Source organism: Trematomus bernacchii, unplaced genomic scaffold (assembly GCF_902827165.1).
Source record: "Trematomus bernacchii unplaced genomic scaffold, fTreBer1.1, whole genome shotgun sequence".
NCBI classification, from domain to species: Eukaryota; Metazoa; Chordata; class Actinopteri; order Perciformes; family Nototheniidae; genus Trematomus; species Trematomus bernacchii.
The window spans coordinates 717,377-731,788 of record NW_022987561.1 but is presented as its reverse complement, the minus strand read 5'-3'; the positions used below and the strand labels follow the sequence as shown (position 1 = coordinate 731,788).

General features: G+C 38.3%; 1 pseudogene; it reads left to right on the top strand.

The window, feature by feature from the left end:
• LOC117477425 overlaps positions 1 to 14,412 on the top strand; it is a 29,277-nt pseudogene that overhangs the window by 1,809 nt on the left and 13,056 nt on the right.

The window sequence follows — 14,412 nt, the reverse complement described above, 5'->3', positions numbered from 1 at the left end:
AGGTGTGTGCTGGACCCACTTAGGTTCACTCTAATAGAGTCATTTAGATGTCCATCAGTCAGTCTTGTTCTGTATTTAGATTTCATGACATTCCTGTCAGAAAAAGCTGCTTCACAAAGGTCTGTAGAGCCAAATGAAGCAGACATTTTCAGTGCTGCTTGGTGACGTTCTTATCGTTTTTCTGGGTCTACAAGGCTCCAGAAATGTTTGTGAGTTTTGGGTGCACACTTATTCTCTGTCTTACTGTTACATAAATCCCATGAATGTATGAGATTAAGTTAGCTTCATCATCTCAATCAGTGATTAAGTGAATAATAAAGTTTCTATCGGGTTACTGAGCCTGTCACTCATTCTAGTTGGAGTGAAATGACGTTCGATTGGGAGTAAAATGACCTTCTATTATGAGTAAAATGGCAGTAGAGTTGTTCTTAATATACACTACATAGAGTAAATTAACCATTAAGCAGAGTCAAATCTAAGCACATATAGAATAAAATGAACTCTAAAAATACAAACTCTGAACAAAGAGTACATTTTACTCTATATAGGTTGGGACCAAATGTAATATTTTTAGAGTAAAATTTTCTTCAATTTTACTCAGAGAAATGTACTGTGTATCTAAGAAATGGGTCTTTGATAAATGTTTTATAAACTCAACAGTTAGGTTACAGATGTCATTTTGAACTGTTTAATATACTAAGTTATTTTTGTTATAGGTGTTTATGTTGATAGAAAATGTGACTTTATAGCTATATGTGTTTATATTGAATATGTTGAGTAACAGGCTCAGTGTAATTATAAATATGTGCAGATTTGACATTTGCTTATGACACTATTAGTATTCAGTTTGTACCTTGTGCAGGGGGACGATAAACAGGGTGTTTAAAGGAGGACGTCCTGTAAATATGAGGAGATAAAAGTAGTTTTTTGAAGATGATATTGCACTTTAGTACCATAGATGCACTGAGGTATGAACTGTCACTCAAACAAAGAAATATGATGTTTGTAAGAATGTGTGTATTTAGAACTTGAATAAGAAGGAATCCACCTGAATCCTGTCTCCGTTATTGCTGCGCTTTCTTCTACAGATATTTAGTGCTGTGGTACCCAAGCTTTTGGTCAGCAACTGATATTTCCAGGAACCTCCCAGTGACATGAGTAATGGGACATGTAATCATTCTAAGTGTGTGTGTTTTCTCTCTCAGATTCAGAGGTGGTTGTACAGGAACCGCGACGGCCACGTTATCAAGTTTAAACTTCGCCTCCAACGAGACGGACTTCATCCTGGCCAACAGCACGTTTGTTAGTGCTTTTTTTTTTTTACTTTTCTCCTTATTTTTGTTCTTTTAAAATATGAATTAAGATGGGACGTTTGAGCAGTTTTAGCTGATGCATGCCTCTTGGGTTGTATTTCATAGGAGATCATTGACTCACTGCCATCTCAACTGTAGGTCCAAATGAAATAGAGCAGATGCATAAATCATTATAAAACACTTGATATGATTAAGTTAAACCTTGACTGAAGCTTACACAGGCTCAGATACAACAAGCCACATATTTACCCATTGCTTTACGCTAAAAACTGGGATATTCTGCACCTTCTGTGTGTGGATCTATCAGTATATTAGGCATATGCATCACAAATGATGAAAATAAAGTACTTTCAGCGTTCAACCCTTTTTCGAAACAGATTTTTTTTCTCCATCAGAGACTCAACAGAGAAACTCTGTGTAGGAATAAAGTCCATTGTGGGACTATAGGCCTCCTGTACATTGCTGCTAGCTAGTCCTCGCTAGTCTTTGAGGCTGTGATTGGATCCCCGGAGGCAGCAGGAAACATGTCAGAGCTGCCGGGCAGACTCTCGATATGACAGTATCCTGCAGAGAGGTGTGTGGTGTAGCATGTCGGCAACCTGCTCCCCTCACCTCATCTCACCTCTACCATCATCAGGAAGAGAGAGATAATATTCTAGATGAGTGTTTATGCAATCAAATGGCTCCCTTGTTGGTGTTATGGCCTTTGACTTGCTACATTAGTTTGAGCATGCTGGTATATTTTGTCCTAGGTATGCGGATGAATGCTGGAAATGAGAAGGATGTTGTTAGCTTACACACAAAAAGCATCAACCTGTCCAAATGAAATCATTTTCCGTAGAGAGAGGCTTTTATAATTCCTTAAGGTTGGCAAGTATGGCTTTTTACATTTAGTTTTCCACTTGCTTTAGTGTAACTATGTCATATATGTCCTTGAGGGTTAAGAAAATGTTAAAAAGAAAGTGTGTTAGACTTTGAATGGTTCAGCTCACTATTTCTCTTTTCACTCAGACGGCCTTCAAGGCGGTGAAGTACTCGCTCTCTGCAGATCTGATGTACGCGCTCTTCGCTTACGATGTCAAACAGGTGGGATTCAAAAGAAAAAAGCACTGTTTTAAATCAGAATCTTTAAATTAAGCATTCTCAAAGCCTTGTTTTGTTTGTCCTCACTAAGCTGTCCACATCACCAGCCGTCCTTTGTGCTTTTTTCGTTTCATTCCTGCCAGGGCTGTATTTTACATTTTTCATGTGACAAAGTGCTCTCCGTTCTTTGCATGCAGAAACAAACCCACACCCGTTTCCGTCTTTGTGGTCTTCAGGTTTGTGATGTGCTGCTTTTTGATTCATAATTATGCTTCATTTGTTCTTTGCAGAGCACTTTGATGTTCTGTTTTTCTTTAAAAAACAGAATGGAATTGCCTTGGCAATTGAAAGATTGGATTTTTTGCATAGTTTGAAGTTGGAGGCCACATCCCACTGCTTGTGAATTCATTCACACAGACACCAAACAACAAATTCTTGCCACTAAACAGATGTGGAATCTATTTGTTGTTTGGTTCTTTTGTCCTTTGTTGTGCTTTTGCTTCCATTTCCCCCTTGGTGGTGTTCACCCATGAACAGCTCTTCATGGTCAAAACCTCTCATTCCAGACAGAAGCATTGTGTTAAAAACTAGAGCCACATCTGTCCTGCAGTATATTACATAGCATGGATGCATTTTATATACACAAAAACACCTCTTTCTGTACATCATTATCAACATTTATTCTGCTTTTTGTGGATGTTTTGGCCCCCCAATAGTGAATGTAATATCAGTGCAGATCACATGGTCTGAATATGTGAGATGTGTATATTAGACATGTTTCTATTTATGTATAGGACTCAAACATGCTGTCTGGGAAGAGCTGGAGAAAGCTGATGCATAATATATATGAAATGTACTGTCAGAAAAAGTGGATCAATATATCTAGACCTCTTTTCTTAACTTAATGGAAGTGTAATGACATTTCTGAAGCAAAAATGGCTTTATTTGAGAAACCTGAAACGGCTTTAAAAAAGGATGTATGAATTATACCTTTTTACACAAAAAATGACTGACAACGTTTGCCTCCATAAATGATGTTTTTGATTTAAAAAAATCCTGCTTTTGTCAGTTTGGAGCTGCTCCAGTTACCTTGTTCTTAAGAGAAACTGATAAATGATTCATGCACAGAGTTTGTCTTTTGTTACTATTTATATACTAATTACCCCCTTTTACCACTTCCTTTTTGCCCTCCTGAAATGTCTCTGTTAACACACATACAAGACTACAAATACACACTTTAACAGAGTAAAAGGCAATCAGAGTATAAGAATATATGTTTTAAATGATCATATGATCATTGGACACGACAGATGTCTTACCTTACTCTAGTATGTGTTGACTTAACACATGACTGGACTCGTTTTCAGACATACAGATATTCCTACACGGCCGTCTCTACATTGTGTACAACATCTACACCAGGTGAGCAAATTGATATTCACTTCCATGCATGCACACAGTGGCATTCATAACATCAACTATGGCTTTGTAACCCTTGTTTAATCTTTGTGTCTCACAGGGAGGTGTGGGAGCTGAATCCTCCGGAGGTGCACAACGCGGTGCTCCAACACGCAGCCTGGGGGAAACAAGGACGGCAGCTGGTAAGCTTTAAGTGATCAATTCTATTGCTTTCCATGTTTTCCTCTCCTTGCTGTGGAATCTGAAATGCTCCTGACTCTGGAGGGATTTGGTCTCTGGTTACATCCTCACTGTTTTTCAGTCTGCTCTCCTCTGACGTAGTTCCAGCTGTGACCGTTTTTTTACATAACTCTCACACACGAGTGGACCGCAGACTCATTAGCTACGTAGAGGCAGATGTTCTTTCATATGAACTCAGAGGTGTTCCTGGAATAACACAATCAATTGATTCCATTATCGTTTATTAATAGCATTACTCACTTTGACAAGCAGTTAGTGTGCAGCAGGTCAAATCAAACACACATGTTAGCATTAGATTTGTTGTTAATACTTATAATAAATGAATAAAGGCAATTTGGGATGATTTATAATCTCAGAAGATTGCATCAAATAAGAATTGTTGCATTAAATTCATCTTGAAAATAGAGCTTTGGAGTTCTTTTGCTTAATATCCAGTTTTTTTTTGTCTCGATTACTTTGCTTGTTTATTTACGGTCATCAAGCATTTGAATACATTTTATTTTAGCTGCGCTTAAATTATTTTCCCAATGTTTTTGATAATGACTTCACTTTGACTATTATGCTTTTTAAGATAATTAATTATAATGTTATGGTTGTGCTGGTATTGATATGTTGTGTGTTTGATGGAAAATGGTTCAATCTGGCATAAATCGTCCCTATTTTTGAGAGTGCTTTCAATATTGTTACATAAAGAATAATAATAATGATAATTCAAACTAACTTTGAGTTCTACTCCAGGTAAAGTTTCCCAACTCCACATGTTTGCCGTGTGACTGATGGCTATTCAGAACAGAGCTGTGGAAAACAAATAGCTTCATAAAACAAGGAGAGATGAATTCAGGTGATCCTGCAGGGTGTGTCGGGCTGATCCTGTTTGTATTTGCAAATATTAAAACACCGATGGGAGAGAAAGAGCAAACATGCACGTGGAGATAAAGCAGAGAAAAAACAAATCTCATCAGAGAGGGAAAAGAGGAAAACAGAGAGTACCTGCCCCTGAGTGATAGAATAAGCTTCATCATGCGTGACTGTTCAACAAAGACCTTCTTCATCTGTGCAGATCTTCATCTTTGAGAACAACATCTACTACCGTTGACGTGAGGAGCAACTCTATGAGGATCACCTCCTCTGAGGCAGGAGGGGGTGGTCTACAACGGGCTGGCCGACTGGCTCTACGAAGGTGTGTGTGTGTGTGTGTGTGTGTGTGTGTGTGTGTGTGTGTGTGTGTGTGGGGTGTGTGTGTGTGTGTGCGTGCGTGTGAGTGTGTGCGTGTGATGTGTGTGTGTTGTGTGTGTGTGTGTGTGTGTGGTGTGTGTGTGTGTGTGTGTGTGTGTGTTTTTTTTAGGGAGTGTTTGGTAGTTTCACGAAATGATGCTTTGAGGCAGACTCGATATGTAAAAAATGTAACAATCGAAGGCATAATGTGGCATTTTGGATGTTCCACCAGTTATATTCCTTATATAAATGTTTGATTTACTGCTAATGTTAAAGCAACATTCAGTTTAACTGTGAAATACTGGCTGGCTGTTATTGTCACAGCAAACGTCTCAGTGTTATCGATAACAATGTAGCTGTCAGTGATTCAAATGAATGTCATGCTCCTTTGTTCGTACTTCCCCACATGTTATTGTGCTTGGTAACATTTCAATACATTTGTTTGACGATTAGAGTTACTTTTTACATTAAAAACAATTATAGTATAGTATATGTTAAACCTTATAACATTTTAAGAAATGAATAGCTTAAAAATATAACATAAACACCCACATGATATACTTATACTACTAGTAATATATCCAGTACTATGCAAGGTATCTAAAACTGGCTCCACGATGATGAACCATGACATTTAAACATTCTTGCTGTATTTCTTTGTGATAAGAAAAATGAGATTACAATATTATTCTATAAAAAGATAGCAATATAATTCTCCATTCTGCAAACTTTACCTTTTGATAATTTGCCAATAATACACCTGCGCTTCTTTGTGACGACTTTTACTACTTTTACATGTATGTTTTATGATATGTAATCTAATTCTGGTGTCTTCAGGCTCCAGTTTGGATGTTTGTTTTGGGATTTAGCGGTTGAGGATGAGTTTTCTTTGCCTCAGCTGTTTGAAATGTTTCAAAGATTTGTTTTTGCTTTCAAATGACTCCATCAGAGCAGACTAGACAAACTCTGCAGAATGGCAATGAAAATCAACAACAAGCCTCGACGATCCACTAAGCCGCAGTGCAAACACATTCAGTAGTGAGGGGAGGGTCTGTATACACACACAGAGGGGGGACATTATAGTTTCTGTTTGGAGCTGATTTGAGAGCTGTGTTTCCCCATTTTTAATTACTTTAGACTGTAAACACGGCTGACGATTGGACAGTGAAGGAAAGAGTCATATTTATTTCCCTCTTTTTACATATTATTGTTGTTACAATGTGCCCATTTTTACTTTTAGTTTTTACATTAATACATTTTTTATTGCACTGCTTTCTTGTGTTTATATACATATTATTATTTTAGTTTTTATTGCAATGTTGACCTTATTTTTACCACTTATTTTTAGATAATATATATAATATTTTTTATTTTATTATTATTGCTCACTTTAACATATGTTTATATATAAGTATTCATTAGATTTTAATCTAAAATGGACCAACTGTCATATAAAGTCAGTATTATTTATTCTGAAACAGAACTACAGGTGCAGAAAAACAGCACAATTTAAATAATTTTAAAAATCACATTTTGTCTTTAGCACCTCTGGGCAATATTGGGTCAGAAAGGGAAGTAAAAAGGACACATTTTGAGAATAAATGTTGATAATTGTGTGTTTTTCTCCTCAGAGGAGATCCTGCACTCTCACCTGGCCCACTGGTGGTCTCCAGACGGGGAGAGACTCGCTTTCCTCTCCATCAACGACACGCTGGTTCCCAACATGGTTCTGCCCCAGTTTACCGGCAGCACCTACCCTAAAGGACTACAATACCCATATCCTATGGTGAGCATGCATTGTGGGTAATAAAGTCAGTGAAACATGTCATTAAATCACTTTTTGTACAACATATCTCTGTTTAACACCTGCAGGCAGGACAGAAAAACCCAGAGGTCAAACTGTTGGTGGTCAACTTGTACGGAGCGACACACACTCAAGAACTGCAGCCTCCTGATCAGCTCAAACTCAGGTCTCACACACACACACACACACACACAACCACACACACAACCACACACACACACACACACACACACAACCACCACACACACACAGCTGGGCACAAAGTCTGACTCCTCTCTTGGCTCCTCTGCAGTGATTTCTACGTCACCATGGTGAAGTGGATCAGTAATACTCACCTGGCAGTTCGGTGGGTCAACCGCTCCCAGAATGCATCACTGCTCACGGTATGTGACGCCACCATCGGAGTCTGCGTCCAGGTGGGTGATGTATTTCAGAGGATGGGGTCAAAGATGGTGAGAGATGACCTGTAATAATTCAAATGAAGTACTTTTACCAGATTTCAATTCAGACATACTTGTAGTTTAGCATCTAGTACTCTACATTTACAAGGTTAACAATGTACTTTAACCAACTATAGTTACTTTTTACTTAACTAATAGATTTTAAAACCTATAATGATATGTTTAATAATATCAGTCCTTGTTATAGTGTAAATTAAATCACCCTAACGTCAATAAAATGGCAAAAATCAGCTTTATATCAGCTAACTTCAATATTAAAACACTGTTTACATATGAATGCATTAGGAGTAATTATCCATGCGACAATGTATAACAATATATCTCTTACTGAGCAAGAAAGGGTAAAACATTTTACAGAAAAGTGTTGCTACTTTTTCTTAAGTAAAGCTGAATATTACTCAGACATTGAGCTATTGCATAAGAGACCATATTTCCCTCTGATAATGGTTGTCTTTTATAAATCAGGTTAATTGCGTTACTTCAAGAGGTTAGGATTTAGTTTGAATACGTTTTACAGCGCTCAAGATCACGTATTTATTTCATATAATCATTTTTGAAGCTGTCTTTCCTTTGTCTTCTGTTTAATTCAGAGACACGAGGACTCTTCAGGGACATGGCTGTCCTTTCAGGTAAGCCTCAATACTGACATTTCTCATAACAACAATAATGTACCGACTTGATATCCGCTCTGCAATATAAAGGTCCATTATTAAGGGGGGGGGAGGGTACTGTTTAAAGTGTGTCACCTCTGTGTGCAGGGACAGGAGCCGCTGTTCTCCAAGGACAGGAGCCGCTTCCTCCTCTCTCTGCCTGTAAAACAAGGAGGGCAGGGAGACTTCAACCACATCACCATGTTCACTAAGAAGGTGACATCTAAACGGACTTCAATCCACCGAAAGATGTCTGTTCCTTTCTCCTGTTTCCTAACCTTTCAACCATTTCTGATTCCAGCTACGAAGTGACAAGGACGAAGTTCGGCACCTAACGTCAGGAGACTGGGAGGTGACCAAAATCGTAGCTTACGACGAAAACAACCAGATAATGTAAGACTGGCTACGAGCATTTAGTAAAAAAACATTTGCGTCACCATTTGATGTCATAACAAGTGTTGTCTTTTGAGCAGATGCTGTCTGCCAAATAGTCAAAAATGCTATTTGCACTACTTGCATATGTGAAAATGTGTGTGTATGTTGCTCTATAGGCTGTAAATGAGTTATATTCTAATATAATTATTACAAAAAAGGCTTTTTTAACAGTTACCCCGGTAAGAAATGTACCAGCTGAGTCTTTTATGCAGCATCTGTGCGCTTTCCCCCTGGTAAACACTACTACAAATTCAGCTTTTTTTTGGGTTTAACACGTGTATTGCATAACAATCTTTTTGCATAACTGTATCTGCTGTACGCACAGTGACTATTGATGCAGATCTCTAACCTTGTCCTGCTTTCGCTCTGCAGATACTTCCTGAGCACGGAGCCCTCTGCACAACAAAGACATTTGTACAGGTATCAAACCCTCAATAAATCCACCATAGTGTGTGTTCTTAAGATCCTTTGTGTGTGTTCAATGCACCTTATTGTCTCTTAAAGCGTATCCACCCTCGGCCTGTTCCCTCGCCGCTGCGTCACCTGTGGACTGAAGGACGAGTGTTCCTTTTTTGACGCCGAGGTCAGCCCCGATGCACAGCACGCCATCCTGCACTGCAAAGGTCAAGAAGAAAATCAGATTCCTTATGTTTTTATAACCTCTGCATTCAAAAATGTACCTCGAAATGCATCAAAATAGCCCACAGAATTTCATGCATTAAAACATGCAAACCTAATATTTTATTCCATCCCCCTGCAGGACCTGGAGTTCCAGCAGTGCTGCTCCTGAGTTTCATCGATGTGAACTGTGAGTCTTCTTTACTCCCCTTCATAGGAAACCATTTTGTGTTGATGTGATGGAAATGCTAAATAGTCCGCAGCGATAAAACATCAGCAGCTGTTGGATCCTAGCTGTGCCAAACTGCACCACTTTATTCACCACTATTCATTTCTTGCATACTCTTTGATTTCAAATGGTGAATTAGGAGATAATTGAATGAGAAATAAACCCTCTGAATTGATTGTGAGATTATAAATTCATACATTTGCACATGACTTCATGATTTGGGAAGCAATTATTAAGTACATTTGTAAATGTAGGAGTTGAATACTACTTGCCTTAAGCCTAAAAAGCTGATAAATAAATGTTTTAGAAAGGACTGATGTGCTGATAAAGAGCCATAGTGAATACATTAAATAATAGCAATTACTGACCAATATTCAGGTTTTTTATGCAAGTAAATTAGGTTGAAAAATGACAAGAAATGCAAAGAATATCTGTTGCCAGATGTAAAGAAAAAGTGCTGATCCATACCCTAAATAAATACTTGACTGCAAGGTGAAGCAGCCACCTCATATATATATTGATAACTGTTCTTTTTGTACATGTAGAATAGAAAAGATGTTATGAAATCAAAATGGAGCCTTGCCCTTTGCTGCAGCCTCTGGATGAAGTGCTGAATATTTAATGTGAACTTCTGACTTCTTTGCCAAGAGGAATCATGCATAGGCTTGTTAGATATTAAGAAATATATACGGTTTCTTTTCTTGTAATTCACAGCGTATTTCATCTTGGAGAACAACCTCCCTCTGCGCTCCGCTCTGGAGACGAAGAAGAGGATTCGGAATGAAACACACACGATAACTAATGAAAACTTTGGTACAAACGATGGCCGCACTAATTCATTATATGAATGTTGTTCCCTTCCTGTCGTCCTCTGCTTCACCTCTCCTTGAGTTAATGTTTGTTCCGTCCTCAGCGCTGCCTCTGAAGCTCATCTATCCTCCCGACTTCTCCGAATCCTTCCTCTACGGCCTTCTGCTCATTGTGTAAGCCCATTCCACTTTATTACATTTACATTTTTACACCACCCACTTCACCGGGGGAGCTTCAAAGGACGGCTGAAAGTGAAACTCTTCCCTCCGCCTGCAGACTTAAAGTACATTAACAAATCAACTGCAATTATAATTGAAAATTAAATGCATTCCAGATGAATCCTATAATCCTTTTTTGATTCTTTAATAAAAATCAGTCTAGTAATACAACAAGGTAAAATACTCTTACACTCAATATCCTACTTTAGTACCCAAGTATTATTGACTAAATGCACTTAGCTTATCTTAGTGTTGGGGAAGGTAACATTTTAAAGGTGTTTACCCTGTTGAAAATCCTATAGTTAATGTAACTATTTAAATAATGAATGTAACATAACATTTTCTAACAAATGTTTTAAACTGAGCAGTTGGCGTACAGCTAAATGTCAGGTTTGTTGCAAGCACTCCTTTCCCACGTACCATTATAGAAATAATAATAATACTGAAAATCAAATGAAAGTAAGGACAAAAAACGACCAATTGATGCATGAAAAATACGGCCAATGGCGCAAAAAACTATTTTATTTTCAATTGTTTGTACATGTTTAATATACACTTTAAATGTCATATCATACAAGTAACAATCATTTTTCATACTTCCATCGTGATCATTAAATATTTGAATACATTTTCTGTATTTGTGACAGAGGATTTTCTTGGATTGAATTATGAAACACTTTTTTCTTTGTTATGTAATTGTCACACACACACACACACTAGGTCAACTATCTGCAATAGTCTTTTATAAACCCAAAAGCTCTCAATAAAGAAAAAGTGTGTAATAGTACACATCTCAACACAACATGTTATCTGTGTGAATCCTCACGTTAAAAGTCAATAAATGACAGTTTTTCTCCGTGTGTCTCCTCTCAGCGACAGGTCTCCGGGGGGGCAGGGGGTGACGGATGAGTTCAGGCTGGACTGGTACCTGGGGCTGGTGGGGTCGGAGCAGGTCATTGTAGCACGACTGGACGGCAGGGGGTCAGGGTTCAGAGGTCAAAGGTAACTAAATGTCCAACATGGTTCTGGGAGTGAGTAGTCTCTCTTTTCTTCACCTTTGATCTCTTCCCAGGGTTTTGCAGCAGGTCCACCAGAGGCTTGGCACGGTGGACAAAGACGACCAGATAGCCGCTCTGCAGTATGTATTTTGTATACAAAGAATCATTTTAATTGTAGTGAGAGTTTTTCTTTGTGCCTGAATGCTCCTATAATGCTCATCAGGATTTCAGAGACACCTTTTTTCAATTGTTTAATAGAGAAAACAAATCTCAGACAGCGGTTTGTGAGCAAGTAATCATGAATAGGAGACATCAAAACGTAGAAAGAAAGGCATCATTGTTGGATAATTGAAGGTTTGCTCTTAACATCTTATTTTTCCCGGAGCAAAAGAAAGACATATTTGATGCTATGCACAATGTCTTTAAATTTGACAGAAAATTGCATCAATTTTGATATTTGTTCACTCGTTACAGGAAGATTGTTTTTTAGCAAAATGGCTGCTTAAATGTGAGTTTGCTTTCATGTCTTCAATGACAGAAAACTGTCCGTTTTTTTGCCAGACGACACTACTTTTGAATAAGAAAACAAGGTGTCTCATTTATGATATCGTACCTTTTGAAGAAGGGCCGCATTTAAGTTCGACAATGCACGTAAAATATGCTGTTTTTAAGTTATAAAAACACAAGTTGGGGCTTTTTTCCTCTCATTTCTTTTTGTGGATCTGACCTTTGACCTCCTTGCTGTTAATAATAATAATAATAATAATAATGCATTTATTTTATATAGGCGTCTTTCAAGGCTCTCAAGGTCGCTGTACAAACACATCAAAAACAAGATACACTGTTACTCTGTTGCCCACTTGATGTTCTGTGAATTGAAGCGGGCGTTGGAAATGTTTCCTCTGTGTGCCTCAGGTACCTGGTGAAGCTGCCGTTCATCGATCCCACTCGAGTGGGAGTCTTTGGAGAGGTTTGTCCGTGTTATCAATCCAAACATTCACCCTCAAGGATAAATAAATAAAGCGCGACGGATCAGGGCCTTTGTAGGGCAAAGAAAATAAGGATGGAGCTGGGGTAACAAACTAAGGGGAAACTGAGATTAAAGTACATTTACGAGAAGAAAGTCACAAATGTACCAAAAAACATTATGAATATTCTGAGATAATAAAGTCATACATTTGCGCATGCACCTTCTGATCCCAGAAGTCTTTTATGACGTCCTTTTCTTTCCTTAGTAAGCACCCCACTGTATTTCTTTCTTGCTTTAAGCCTAGTCATAAAGTGAAATATATATTTTTAGGAAGGACTGATTTTCTCTCATCTCTCAGGGCAACTCTTTTTGCTTAATATCGAGAAATATTTTAAACATATACTTAAACAATGTACTGATTTGCAGAGGCCTGAATAGTGAAGTAAAGATCCGAGCATACTTGTATATATATATTCATGCATCTAATAGAGAATATCCTGATCTATCTTGACCATCCTTTACCACCAGGATTACGGGGGCTACCTGGTGCTGATGATGCTGAAGTCCACAGAGAACCTGATCCAGTGTGCAGCAGTTCAGGCGCCCATCACTGACTGGTCCTTGTACGGTGAGCAAAAAAAAAAAACTCAAATTAAATCCCGTATGTTCTCTTCTTTAATTCACACAGCAGGGACATGGAAATATTTATTACTTCTGCTGCTGCGGCGCCGCCGACGTCTTTATCCCGCCGTCTGTAATGTGACTTTAATTACCGGTACGCGCCGCTTTCGGGAATTCAGGCTTATTGAATTTTTAAGGATGAAAAGCTTTCCTCGTGTCTGGTAGAGGCGAGTGAGTATAAAGCAGTTTTCATTTCGAAAACACACATTTGAAGCTCATGTAACGTGTACAAAAACTCCTTTAAAGGCAGGCTCAGAGAGAAGAATCATTGTTATCTTAGTTGTGAAGCTCTGAGAAGATAAACTACAGCTTTGTTTTTATTGAATAATTCTCCACATCTTTATTAAAACAACCTCCTTTCTTTTCCAGCTTCTACGGTTTCCGAGAGATACCTTGGCTCACCTTGGACTGAGGAGAACAAATACCAAGTGAGTCTTCTATAAAATAAAAAAGTTACGGCAGCGTTAAACCTTTTAAATATGTTAAACAAGTAAATAACAATTTCAAAACATGACAATATATTGGAAAAGCATGCCGTTTTTCACCGCTTTTAGTCACTTTTACTGGGATAATCTATTTATCACATTATGCATTTTGACGATCATTTTTACTCCCACCACCACGCAATGTCAAGCATCCTGTTTTTTATTACAAGTAAGCAAGGAGTCATTATTTTGCGTAAAACTAGGATTTCTTCATATTACTTAATTATCGAGAGACCACTAAAGTTTATCTTGCGACTTTTATAGGGTACCCGACGTCGGAGCGCATTATAAAAAACCTGCTTTGTTGTTTTTTTGCAACATATTTATTCGAACATCAATTGTACATCCAGCCGTCACTAAAAGGCTGCTGGTGTGCAGCGTCAACATTATAATAGACATGCACTTAAATATCTTTCAGAAGTCCTTGCAAAATGACTTTTCTCTTCCACAACATCTCCTTTCTTCATGGCAAGGTACAGGTCACACATGCTTTGTGAGTTTCAAAATAAAGAGGGAAATGTGGCCACAAGCATTTCAGGCAACTCTCCAAAGATCTTGGGGAAAAACACACAAACATGAGAAACAGGAAAGAGCCAGAGGTGTAGGCTAAATAGAAAACAGTTGTCCTCTGTGTGAAGGTTGCAGTCAAAGTGTTTCTCCTCTCCTCCAAAGTGGGTTGCCTTTAACTGGGCCGGCTATTTCTGTGACTCGCAGCAGGGGGGGGTGGGTTGGGTCTGCTTTTAAAATGACATCCAAAGAACAAGAAATGTGGCGTGAGGTGAT